Source organism: Lutjanus erythropterus, chromosome 5, assembly GCF_056507025.1.
Source record: "Lutjanus erythropterus isolate fLutEry1 chromosome 5, fLutEry1.hap2, whole genome shotgun sequence".
Classification (NCBI taxonomy): Eukaryota; Metazoa; Chordata; class Actinopteri; order Lutjaniformes; family Lutjanidae; genus Lutjanus; species Lutjanus erythropterus.
The window spans coordinates 16,016,437-16,030,816 of NC_139321.1; the positions used below are offsets into that span (position 1 = coordinate 16,016,437).

General features: G+C 38.9%; 1 protein-coding gene across 1 annotated transcript in view; it reads left to right on the forward strand.

The window, feature by feature from the left end:
* The first annotated feature begins 8,834 nt into the window (after positions 1-8,834).
* drp2 (dystrophin related protein 2) overlaps positions 8,835-14,380 on the forward strand; it is a 197,874-nt gene continuing 192,328 nt past the window's right edge. The window contains exon 1 of the mRNA XM_084718858.1: positions 8,835-9,016. The gene's annotated coding sequence lies outside the window, so the exon portion shown is untranslated. The remainder of the gene's footprint in view (positions 9,017-14,380) is intronic.

Genomic DNA, 14,380 nt, shown 5'->3' on the forward strand with positions numbered 1-14,380 from the left:
GGATTGTTAGCATTCAGTAATACATCATGTTAGCGTCAGTGTTGTTCTTCTGTGAAAGAGTTACTGCTCTTTAAGTCTAACCATCGCTCTGTCTGGCTGTCTATTTGTCTAACTGTCTGTCAGCGTCTATCAGTCAAGGACATCATATTTGGCTTGCCCACGTTACTGAAGCAAATGATTTTTGTAGTCCAGAGAAAATATGAATGATCTTTCCAAGTCATGCCAAAAATAATGAAAAATCCCATGTAATCAGTGTTAATTTTGACAGCAAATTGATTTGACTGATTGTTGATTTAATTTTAGTTACTATGTTTTGATTAAACTTCCATTAAGTTTTAGTTATTTACAGTCTGTTTGATGCATTATTTAACCATTTAAAAATTTCTAAACTCATTATAGCCTGTTGTCCAGGGGGAAACATCTATTAACCTGTCATTAACATAACCATTAGTTGTACTACATTTCTGCTACTTTCTGCCTATACATATGTCTAACATTTCCTCAAATGTGCAATGTTCTTTTTGGTACGTTAGAGTGCTTCATGAATGAGTCCTAAAAGTGAGAAATTAGTTACCATATTAGCACTTCTGGTGTCCTTGTCTTGAAGTCAGTGGGTTTTTTTGTTTATTATTATAAACAAAATTTATTATTATTTGCCTTAAATAATGCCTGCGTTAACTAGAATTAGCTAAGAGATTTCCACGTTTTGTTCTACGACATAAAATAAGAATTTTTAAGCTTTTACATATCCTAAAAAAAATGTTTATAACTGAACATTTGCTTTTACTTCTGGGACTTGCATTTATGCTTCAAAAATCATAAAAGCGCTGTTCATTTATGAAGATCATGTTGCCGAAAGTTTTGCAAACTTTTGTTCGCCACAGAGTTGAGTTTCTGCACTAATCCAAAATCCAATGGTAAAATCCCATCGGTTTATTGAGAGGGGAACCAGAACCAACCAAAAAAAGGTTTATTCTTGCTTGTACTCTATTTCAAGTTCAGTGAAAACTCACCAGCTCAGGTTGGCTAATAAAATGACATTAAGTGTGATTACTTTTGCATGAACTTTGGGACGACTTGTCTGCTTTTTGATTCACAAGGGAAGGTGCCACAAAACTTTTCCACATATAAATTCAATTTAAGTTGCCAAAAACACTACCTACTGCCACATGATTGTTGTTTGTTCCTGCAGCCGTGTTTTTAAGTGAGGATTCTCAGTTAACTGCAGCAACATTATAGAATTCTCCTGGGGTTTAACTATCGTCTAGTGATTTTTTTATTCTTCCCAACAACATGTTAAGCACTGATGAAAGCCCAGTGGCAGATTCTTCTCAGATTCAGGAGGATCAGGAATAATCCCGAGGGGCGGTACAATTTTGGCTGATGACCGTGGGCCAGCTAACAATATTCAGCCGTGCTGTGGGCTGTTGGGCTGCCGTGTGCTCACAGGCTCTCTGGCCTGCTCCCAGTGCCTGCTCACCCTCATAGACTTATATACTTGAGTCTGCTCATAATAAGCCTACGAGGGCTTTAAGAGCGACCTGCAGTGAAATCGGCAGGTGCTTGAGGCTCCTCTCCTGGCTCTCCAGAACATTTTGATCCCTTCATTCACACTTTGACCAACTTTGACAGTGTCCCAGCTCTATACTACAATATATATTAATTCTAATTCTAACCAGGTTCTTTAATTATGCAGTGCATTCATACTAGAAAGGGCAAAGCAACCCAAAGGAATTTTAACACATTTCCTTATGAAAAGACTCAATGTGCTGGTTTACATTAAAGTGCATGAACAGTGTTCACTCAGAGACAGTAAAGAATCCACATATACTCCATGGAGGTTAACCATAAATATGTATACAGTATATTAATGTATTAATTTGTGTATTAATTAACTAATCATAAACCTGCCAAAATAGAAGAGTGTTCTGTTTACCTTTGAAAGCGAGGGACAAAACTATATGTAAATAGTCTGTTACTTGGGGTTTTTATACCCACTACTGTATCAGCTGAAAAAAAACCTTTATGTGATAAATATTTTACACCTTTAAAGAGCTGAAGTCTTTCCCCATGTGTGGTTTGGCCTCTGTTCCACTAGCTTTCTTTTTTTTCTCTTCTTTTATTGATCTTAAAAGTTTAAACATTATACTGTGGAAATTCTCCACATTATAGACCATAGAAATATATAATATTATATAACATATTATAATATTTACTACTAAGATAAGATAAAATAAGATAAGACAGAACTTTATTAATCCTGACAGAAAAGTGGTACTGCACATGATAAAAGTAACATTGGACATGATATTAAAACATGATAATCCTGGCAGTGACATTCAGAAGTAATAAAAAGTACTAATAAAGTAAAAATAACACATGATATTAAACTTAATATTTTACATGATAATAATAATGAAAAGTAATAATGCTCATGATGATGAAGCGCAAGTAAATAAAATCTGAACGTGTCCAGTTTTAACAAGATAAAACAACAAATATTTTGATTTGAACATGACTGAGTCTGAGGTATACATATATTATAATGAACTAGATAATGAATGCAAAGATGGCGCCCATTCAGTCCAGTAAGAGTCACTCATCTTGTGCACAAGCTGAAAAAGTTTCAAGTTTACTTCCTGGTTACACATCTCACTGAATATGTGCAGCAGAATTTCCCCGCCCCACTCAGCCTGTGGACCCTACATTGCGATGATGTCACAGATGGATATTAAATGGCTGTTTTTTCGGCTTGAGGGAAGTTTTACAAATATAAAAACTCCATGGATGAAAAATTCAGAATAGAAAGAGTCTTAACTGACCTTGTTTGCAGCTTGAGGTGGAGTTATGGAGGTAATTTTCACTGCAATGCCGTGGCCACTGGGAAAAATTTGCGGCAAGGCTTAGCGGCAATGCCCTGTCTAGTTCTATTATAATTCTATGGTCTAAGCCCTGTGAGCAAAGTCTAATCCAGGCTGGTGTTGTTGACTGAATGAAATATTCCTAAATAATTGATTGAAATGAGAAAATCGTTGAATTTTACCGTCCAGTGGGGCCTCATTAATAAAACAGACTTACAATCATTTTGATTTCAATTATGACTTAGAAATACATATAAGTAGTTCTTTATAAAACCTTATATTGACATGAAAGTACCCCTCAGCAAAGTACCCCTCAGCAAAGACTAGACTTGATGTGATTTTCCTGCTGGTCATGCAGAGGTTTTGCAGTTTTGGGGGCATATGCATCCAAGCTTGTGGTGTATCAGCTCTATGAACAATGTAATTATCAGTTGAGGGATCAGTGTGCAGGATTTAGTGAGCTTGCAAATAGCAAATAGCTTGTTTCACTCCCTTCAATTGTGTAAGAGAAGCAATTGTGGCTGCAAAACCTGCGCAATGCACGAAAAACTGTGTTTTGTTTGATTATTCTGGGCTCCTGTAGACTCATATTGCTTCTATGGAAGAGGACCTGCACCCTCTGTATATGAGCCTGATTCTAAGGTAACGAAAACATTATTTTTCAGGTAATAATACACTAATAAAAATATACTTAAAAATATTGCATTGCATTTCTGCCATGTTCTGCCATTACATCCCGTAAGTCTTACACACTGGACCTTAAGGGTGTGAGGAATTTATTGCAAAACACTTGCAAGTTTTTTTTTTTTTTTGTACCATGATTTAGCCCATCAAATAGTGTGATATCTCTGCCTTCAATCTCTTCTGCCATCGCTGTGATCTTGTCTAGTTGTTCATGACTCAACCCTCATTTATGCTGCATTATATGAGGAGAAATCTCTGATTGTAAGGCAGGTGCTGTCGATTTTAAATTAACTTGAGTTTTATAGATGACAGGGCCATGAGTTATGAATAACCTGTACAGGCTAGGTTTTAAAAGTTCAAGTATAAATCTAATGAACATTTTTTATAAATGAGGGGCACCAACTACTGTAGATATCCATTTAAAGTGAAGTATGGATAAAAAAAACATGATTATGTTTTTTAGAAAGGTCAGTAAAGGAAGACCTTTATGGAAAAATACAATGTCTGTGTGAAACTAATAGAATAAAGGCTTGACGGAGCTCTTACATACTGCTGTTTAAGAAACTATTTTAACTTTTCACTTCAAAGCAAGTTTCAGTTTGTCACAATGGAGAAAATTTTCATAACTGACACCATATTTCTTTGTTTATTCTTTAAACCTGTCACGCCACACGACAGAAACTTCATTTACATTCAGAGGAGCAGAAATCTTTGCTTTGTACAAAGAGATATAAATAAAGAACATCAAAACATCATGAACAGCTGTTTAGAACAAACAGTCTGGATAGCTTAACCTATAAATTGAAAACATTTAAATGAAGATTTGATGTATTTAAACAGAGAAAGCAGATGAAAGAGGCTGCGGTATAGAAACTTGCCTTGAACTTTCACACACGTCTGTCTGCAGCGTTAGTGTTGTTTTCTGTCTCCAGTGCAGCAGCGAGCTCAGTGATTTCTTGTGGTTTTTATTGTCTAATTCAGTAAAGTAGACATTTATTCTTTTGGGGGCTGTTATTGCCATTACTGTGGTTATGGCTTAACGTTCTCATTTCTGTTTCAATTTGAGTTACATGCTTATGTAAAGAGACGTTGGTGCTTTTGTTATCCAGACTTTTGTTCAGTGCTTCAGATGACGTTTTTGGTTGCATAATATCTATAAATCTGAGCCTTTTCTGTTTGCTTTCTGAAGGCTAAAATGAAGCCATTTATTTGTATCTTCACACCTGATTAACTGCTGTTTCTTTGCATTTAATTAACATTTAAGAGTTCTGAACTGCATTGACAGCTCAGCGTAGTTTGTCACCTGTTCTGTGCTTATTCGGGCACAAATGTTTGCCTGTATTTAACAGTTTGTTCCACATTATGTCGTCTTTGCTCATCCTCCATCTCTTTTGCTCCCTGCTGTTTGCTCCCTCCGGGTGGTCCCTGTGTAACCAGCCTAAATGAATATCTATGGCAACCTTTGATCATATTAATATCCTCGTATTATTACATCTCATTATTAGCCGTGAACAGGAAGATTTAATTTATCGAGAGTCTGAAATAGCTGTTGTGCTGGATTCTGCCTGTCTGATATGAAAATTAAAACTGTCTCTCAGTTTGTCTCTTGATATAATGTCAGGCTGTTTCATTTTGATTTCATTTTGACACCCACACGGGATGTCGCATTTGAACATTTAACATATTGGCTGTATTAAACGAATGAGATATTCTGTCATTCACACAGATGTAAATAAACACACCTTCTCAGACAAACACAGCTGAGCCGTCAGTGTTGTGGAAGTGTTACAGGCAGCAGGAGGAAGACAATAAGTCTGAAAGAATCTTCTATTTCCTCATATTAAACTATAATGTGAATTATGGATGCCGCTTACTACTCTGAAAATAGTTCAGCTCATCCCCTTTCTGCTGGCTGCTTGCTGCCAGCTTGGCATTAAACTTTTATATCTGTTTTGAAGGAGTGCTCTCTTTTCTCCTGCACCCCCGCTAGATTTATTGGAAATGTGACACACCTCTAAGCCAACCTGTTTGCTGACAAACTTTCTCTAAATAGCTCCCTCTTATTTTTTAACAGCCCTTGTTTTTCCAAGCTTGTCTGTGCACCATCTTCAGTGCAAAATGCCTGGATGGGATCAAAGCAGATTAAAGGGATAGTGCAGAGTATTTGATGTAGGGTTGTATGAGGTACTGGTTCAGAGTGAGCGTGTTAGCTACAGTAGACGCTGGTCGACGCACCCGCTCCGTGCGAGAGAGGAGCACCAGCACCACCACCAAAGCTGAGCAACAAACTGCTGTAGGTGTGGAGTTTTTTAGTCCCTTTAAAAATGTCCACCTAAAAAACAATTAAATGTAGGCTGTATTTAGAATATTTTGGCCTCTTTACTTTGCGGTCAGACAGCCTTTTCTGAGGGGAAACCGCCATTAAATATTGCAAATATTGCTCTCTTCAAACCAACCACTCCATATCAAAATCAGCCATTTCACCTCACAGAACACAAGAGATGCTGCCAGTCTACCACTGTTTGTTTCAGGAGTGGATCTCAAGAAAGATTCATGGGGTGGCAAGAAAATGTAGGTATAATATGCCCCCCCCGAAAAAAATCAATAAATAAAAATGAATAGACTAAATAATCAGTTATGACTCACTAGACGTGTGTGGCAGTGACTGTATTTGCAGCCCTCTGCTTGCATGTCTGACTAATTTGCTGTCCTCGTGATGTTTTAACAACTAAAAACGTCGCTATTTGGCGTCCTGTGGATGTGATCCAATAACAGGCTATCGTTTGGTGCAATTACAAACAGCTCTGACAAATCATACTGATTCTGAATGGGTAGAAACTTTTAAAACATGTTTTATTTTCATTAGATGGTCACTTTCTAAGTGAAAAAAATCATTGTTGTGGTTTCATGTTACAAGTGTAACCATAGTTACTGTACACATTAAATTTTTAGGTTATTTCTAGTAAGTCACTGCACTGGTTTTGTGTTCCTTAAGCTGTGCAGTTTACTGTGTATGTGATATATTTCAGTATAATAATTTCTCAACATTAATATAAAACTTGCAGAATTATGTTTACTATTATAAATGGTGTTATATATGATAATTATTTCATTATCATTTTGAGAATTGTAACTAGTATTTTAATGACACATTTACCTGTGTAGTATTTAAGTTTCTTCTTCATGTCCCTCTTGTCTAAGAGATAATTAGTTCCTACCTGCCATTGTTTAGGGGGGGACAGGTATGAGTGTGGTGCCATGTGTGCAACAGTTTTCTTGACCCTCCTGTGAACCCTAAAGAGTGAAGTTGTGTGTACTGTGCTGTCAGGAAGTTTTGGTGAAGAGTAAGTACACAAAGAGAAGTTGTAGCAGTTTATTATGAAGAAAAGAGGGTTACAGACTGATGGCGGCGGTGTTTTTTCTTCGTCTTCGGATTAATTTGCAGAAGCATCAACTAGTTTACACGCCGGGACTTATTGGACAGCAGCTGGCTGCGGTCTACAGGTGGACTCTGTGCATTTATTTCAGTTTTACATGGAAGTTTACGGACAGTTTCGAAAGTCCATGCGGTCATTAATGGATGATGTTGAGGACAGCGAGTCTCTCGATGATCATGACAGCGCGTCCAAAAAAAAAAAAAAGAGGGTAAGCATCACCAAACGTCTTGAACTCTGCATCATGGCGGTTCTTTAGATGTTTACTTGTATCGAGCGGCTACTTTTCGTGTAGTAGTAGTAGTTTTATGAGTAACGTTACGAGTACGAGTACGTGAGAAGAGTATCATACCGATACCTGATGCTGGTATCGGTGCATATGCTGTTTTTATGCCCATCTCATACATCAGTATTTACTAATCCCCCCAAAATAAAGACATTTCAACATTAAAACATTATTGTGGTGCATTAGTAAAATATTATAGATATATATGGTGGCACTACAAATCAATAATTTTTTTCATTGAACGTAAGCCCATCATTTAACCTAAAATCTGCAGAACATATCATTACATTATATGCATTAGTTAACACTCTATGCATATTTATTTTTATACTTAACCTAAATTAATGCATTAGTTTTTACACCCCCAGGATAGATAGAGGACCAAGAGTGGCTGCATGGACAGAAGAGCTGGGTGGAATTGAAACTAAAGGGTCTTCAAAGAACATAATCTCTTGCTGCGTTCACTTGTACTTGAACACTGGAGCTTTTATCTCCTCAGCTACAGCTTTTTATACATGTGATTTTGAATTAGATTGTCCTAAACTGGGGTGGCAGCTCAGGTGGCAGCTGCCACTCAAAGCCACCCTTCTTAAAATAGTGTCACTCGGGTGAATCCAGATCCACAATACCACAAACAAGCAAGGTAAAATTACTGATTTCACCTCTGGAGTTTGGTTGTTTCTGAGTTAGCGGTATTTGCCGTATGTAACTGACAGAACTTGTCTGACAGCAAGGTGAAGCAAGTAAAATACTGTAAATATAGCAAAGGTGGACCTTTTTAAGATGCTAAAATACTCCACATCCACAGCAGTACATTGCTGTTGATCCTCCTCTCTGCTTCTTCAAACTGGGGGCGTTGGCCACCATCTACTGTAGGTAATACACTGACTATGGATAAGTACTTCATACAACCTCACCTGGAATAATCTGAACCATCCCTCCTAGGTGTTGGTTAATGGTCAGGATGTGAGGCTCAGAATTAGAGAAAAGGCTCTTGTTGCCGTTAATGTCACTATCAAACCTGAGGCCAGGATTGAGTTGCTTTGCAGGGCAGTGCTGTGCCAGAGAAGCAAATGAAATCTCAGGGAGGAAGAGGGGACGCTCATTGGCATTCCTCCCGCATCGCCTCACTCCCTGTTTCTTCCCAGCGGCCAGCACCCAGTGTCTCAGCAGTCCTATATTCCAGGCCTGAGTGTGCTGTCTGCTGATAATAAACAGCCCAACACGCGGGCCAGAGTCACAGAGGTTTGCTGAGTTAGAGCCCAGCTGCCCTGCTCCGTCTATCTCGCTCAAAGGTTGGGCGAAACCTTTACTTTATGTTCAGTGTCACCACGTTTTAAAGCCCCTGCTGTTACTGCTTTGCTCCCAGGTCTGAATGTCATTGAGCTTGTAGGAAAGGGGCGGGGGGGCTGAAGAGGGACTGGGTCTTTGGCATTTAGCCCGGCGCCAATAAAGGATTAAGCTCCAAAAGACAGCTGTTAAATAGTGTGCCTTTTTCAGCCTCTTATCAAATCTCCTTCAGTCCACTGGGGAGGAGTTTCTGACCCTGTTTCTTGTGTTGTAGGTTCCCCTCGTGTGTCAGGAGATCACTGCTGCTGCCTTTGCTGCTGCTGCTGCTGCTGTTACACCACATCCAGGCCTCCCCCACCCCCTCCTCCCCCTCTGCCAGCGCTGGGCCGCCACAGAAGCGTTGGCTCGATTCCAGGGAGGCTCCGATCCTGCAGCCACGTCAATCACGTCTTCACCGCTGGGTAACTATCAAGCATGCAAGCTGACTGCCCCTCCCTTTGGTTTTGTTTTAAGGGACACAGACTTTTTAAGATTATGTGGTTTTGTTTTTTTGGGGATTGTTTTTTTTTTTTATGCTTGTTTGTTACTTCTGGCGCCGCTCATGTGTGCATTTTTTGTGTAAAAGATGCATTTTCTCCAGCCAAGCATGCAAACAAACACACACACACACACACACACAAACGGAGATGCCAGAGGGCTCAGGAGGAATCTCGTGGGGTTTGATCAGAGCGGTTGTGTCTTTGTTTTTGTTTTTAAGCCCATTGACTAGTTTGATTCCGGCTCCAGGTGTCATCTACTGAACTGTGTCAAACTCAGCAACTGCATTTCAAAGTACGGTGTCAGTGAAGCGAAGAAAAGCAGAGGATGAACCAGTATTCTGCATGAAATGTTGCCTTCCCTGCTAAGCATAAAGCCACAGTCTCACAAGTCAGGTACACACACTGATAGGCTGACAGACATACATTGTGTAAGGACAAAAGCAGATAAAGCTGCACTTCTCAACATTTTTATTTTAGCAATAAATTAAATGACAATGCAATATGAAAGGAGTTGCAATGATTATCCCACGTCTAATCGTCACCTAGACTGCAAACTGGTGAACACTGTGGAGCATTTAGCAGCTGATGCAGCTGTGTCCAGGAGTGACAGCAGGTCGTCCACTTATCAAAAGATTGGCCCAGTCCACATGTCAATTTGTCCTTGAGCAAGATACCTAACACCAAGTTGCTCCTGATGGCTGTCGCATTTGTGTGTGAATGGGTGGGTGATCATGTGTGCAAATGGTTGAATATGACATGTAGTTGTAAAGCACTTTGAGTGGTTCATAGGCTAGAAATGCATTATGTAAAATTCAGTCCAAATAGAGTGCATATTTCCCTTAGGAGTTGGTTGAGACCAAAATAGAGCTAAAAGGAGAGTAGACATGCCTTACATTCATGATGTGACCTAACACCCTAACAGGACCCCAGATACATGCTAACATTGTTCCACGTCTACATGATACACAGCTTTGTTGAGTATTTAATTTTGTTTGGTCAATTATGGAGTTCCAAGGTTTATTTCAGAATAACAGACTGTTGCTATGGATGAAGTTCTGATCATAGACTCTGTTTTAAATCAACAAAAATCATTTTAAAGTCAATATTTTGTATTAAAATTATAGTTTTTTTATTAAGTAGCTGTGTAATAAGTGGGATAATGCACAGTGAGATAATGTCAGGGACCTGCATCACCCTGTCGAGGTTTATTTTGCAATAATGACTGTTATTGTCACTGTTATATAAGATATATATGAAATGTTCTGATGCTTGGTAAAAAGTAAAAAGTTTGGGGTCTCTGTTTTCCCATTTTCAAAGGGAGACAGGTCTGGACTACAGGCGGGTCAGTCTAGTGTCTGAACTCTTATATTATGAAGCCTTGCTGCTGAACACGCGCAGAATGTGTCTTGGCATTATCTTGCTGAATAACAGCAGAGACGTCTCTGAAAAAGACGTCACTTGGATGGCAGCATATGTTGCTCCAAAACCCCTATGTGCCTTTCAGCATTAACGGTGCCTTCATAGATGTGACAGTTACCTCTGATACCCCCGTACCACCACAGATGAACTTTGAACTTTGTGCTGGTATATACTGGCTAAATATCTTGTCGTTGTGCTGTATTCAGTTAAATATAGTTACAGTGTCCCAGTATTTTTTGGAATTTGAGTTTGTATGTTTGGATAAAGATTTTTGTCGTGCTTGGGTGTTCTTAGACTTTTTTTTTTTTTGCGTTCTTAGACGCAGTTCGTGGTCCACTGAGCTGTCCTACTGACCTCAATATCCTGTTCCCTTAGCCACATCTCAAAGGAAACCTAATTTCAGATGGAAATGAGACACTAGCCCTCAATTTCCACCCAGTTTATTGCAAATTTTAAGAGATTTGCCAGAAAATCTGCAAAAGAGATTGTGAATTAATGAACTCTATTCGCCACTGTTGTGATAGAGGGAGTTGGGTGCATCAGACAAATGAAAATGATGCGATAAATGTTTATGTTTTATGTGTTCATTTGAGGAAGGATATGTCTCATCATCAATCCATATAGATCTGATGTTTTATCTGCTACAATTTTTTTTGTCTCTTCAGTGGACACATGCTTCATATATATTATATTTTATTCCTTAAGTCTGTTTCCATGGCAATTTTTCACATTTTCCATTTAATCATACATCAGCTTGTGTTTGTAAGCTGAGATTTTTTAGCAAGATTTCAGCTTTTTATTTCTTACATTATGCTTGTTTCCACACAGAGTTTTTTTAATCTACAAATTGAAAATGTGCATAAAAACAGATAACAGGAGATGCAGATTCTAAATATTTTCTCATTCTTATTTCCTTTCAGTTTTCTGTCCCTTTTCCACCCACATTTTCTCCACTGTTTTGTCTGCCTCTCTGCAGAAAGCCCTTAAATGACCTGACTGACATGATATCCCTGCCTCCTTCCTACTCATAAACGAGCCTCACATGATCACTAAGAGAGATGCAAGCCGTGGCATCCTTTTGTTTTCCTCCCTGCTCTCCCCTCCAGCTCTGCTATGGTGCATTTCATCATCGCGTCCGCCTACACTCAGTCGTTGTTGCGGGCCCGTCGTTCGAGGCTTCTCCGAGTTAAATAAATGGGTCTTGGGTTTCCGCCGAGTTGTCATTTAGGTGTGTTTGACCCTCTGGAACCAATTCAATCACTGTCTACCCACAAGTAATATCCTCCGCCTGCCCTTATCTCTGACTCCAAATTACTGAGCTTCAGCCCTGTCTTCACATCAGAGTACTACAGAGGAAAGCAAGGGAACAAGAAGGGAGTTCAGGGAAGGTCATAAAAGGTAGCTATTGGACAGAAAAAAGGCAGAAGCTCGAGTGTTGATACACAATGAGGCTGCAGCGATTCTGAGGACGTAGACCCAGCTCCATGCCCAGGGCTGGCAGGGAAATTAGCGCTGTGCAGTGCTCACTCAGTCATCCAACTGGTGTGGCACGAGGGAACATTGCTTCGCCTCAACTGCTGCACAGAAGAGATCTGGTTTTGGAGTTGCAGCCTGTTAAAATGTTATCTTGCTCCGAGACATTTGAGAAGGGTTTACCATACTTTACTTTCTCCTTCTTCCTCCTTCCTTATCTGTGGGCTGCTGCTGCATTGTGGTAGGAGCTGATGATTGACAGGCTGCAAGTGTAGCCCATGCTTTTTATTACAGTGGAAGCTGCTCATAGTGATCTCGGTTACAGTGATCAGCTGCTTACATGGATCAAAAAGCTTTGGACACTTTAATTTCTGTGTACAAATGCTGTTTAAATAATTCACTTATAATCACGTCCACTTACAGAGTTCATTTAGGGTCATTTTATTCATGACATCATGTGGAAAAATGATTAAAAACTAGGGTAATTCTGTTATTTAACTTTACTCTAATGATTCTGTACTTTGTTCCTTCCAGCTGGCTGCTTGAGGCTGCTGCGTGCATCATGATAGAAACAACATTTTATCACAGTGAAAAACGGTCTCCTCAAAGTGTATGACAAACTGCCAAAAGCAAGCCAGCGAGATGCAGCAACTATAATACAGTAAAACACTATTTATAAAATAGAGCTTACTGTAGTTGAGTGTGTTTTAATTACACACAGTACAGTAATTAGATTTGTTCAGTAATTTGAAAAAAAAAATGTTTGGAACAGCTGTACTGTGTTTAGAAACAGTCAGTGAAATTCAGCAAATCAGCACAGCTTTCCATTTCATTACTTTTATATTCATGTAATAAATGAACAAATGTCAGTTAGAAGGTAATTGGTATGACAAACAAGAATAACAAGACAAATCTTTAAAGCAATCAGAGACTGGCACAAACAGATAAAAAAAAAAAAAAATCTTGTGACGAATTACCAATACTTGCTCATCAGGTCTATCAAAATAAAAGTAAAATACAAGCAATTGGTAATTTCAAAAATACAAAAATACATTTTAGACATTTTGTAGCCTCAGTATGGGTCCGACCTTAAAGGTATGTGAAGAAATTTACACTTATGAATCACTTTGTATTATAACGTAACGTGAAAAACGAGACCTTCAGTGATTTCCTCGGTCGCCTATAACAGTCTGTGGACCTAACCAGCAATAATGTAGGAAAAGCTTACTATTTATAAGCATTTATTTATTTATTTAATATTATTATTGTCAATAATAGTCTATTTCTTGAATAACATATTGTCCTCTGAGGAGAAAAATCCTCACCTTTCTTCAGCTCAGTCTATATAATATATATATATATATATATACACACACACACACATATATATATATATATATCAGCCTTATTTTTACTCTTACCTGGTTTCAGGTGAGGCTGCAGCTCGATCAACTCTCTCTTCTCTCCCTCCTCCTGTACTTCTGTTTATTTTCGTTGAGTCGGTTGCCTAAACAGGCAAGCCTTCACATTGTCGGGTAACAGGGAAACTCGCTTCTGATTCAAACCAGTATAACTGAATGTGCATTAATTGCGCATAAAAAAAAAATAGTGGCATTTAAAGGAATTTGCGTTAACACTTTGACAGCCATAAATTAAATAATTATTTTAAATTCATTTAATTGGAGTACTGCTCACCACTGATAATATTCGTCCGCTTATAGCGACCAGTTTGTTCTGGACAGACGCACTCAGACTCTCAAGAGTTTTCCACCATATTTTGATACAAACCAGTGTACCGTGGACCTGTCTGTGCCCTGATGTGTTCCTCTGCTCGACTGCTGAAATTAGCGTCTCCTCATGTTGCCGTACTCCTGTGTCACACTACATCCTCAGCCAAGTGTGCACAACAATAAACTAATGTGGCAGCACCCTCACCGCTGTATTCCTATGCTAATCAACGGCAAAGTAACATGAACCGCAATCATCAACATGTTTCCCCAAGGTTTATCCCCTCTGCAGCTCCCAGCCCATAATTCCTCTGTCTCTGCTGATTCCCATGTATTACCATATAACCTTTGCTGCATAATTTTCTGCTTTATATCATAATCCGTGTGTTAATAAAGCATAAAGCATATGATTACTCGCTACATCTGAAACTGGCTAAATATATCAACATCACATTAGTGCTTTAGGTTGTTAAAACCCTCATGTGACCACAGAAGAGAGCTTAGTGTTAGCATCGCTGCTCCTGTGCACTCTGACAGATAAAAGTTCTAAATAGAACCATAAAGGGTTCTACGGCCTGCGCCCATAAGAAAACCATTTTTGGTTCCTTTTATAAAGATTCCACTTGGAACCCTTTCAGAGTTCTACCTTCAACCCAGCATAAAGAGT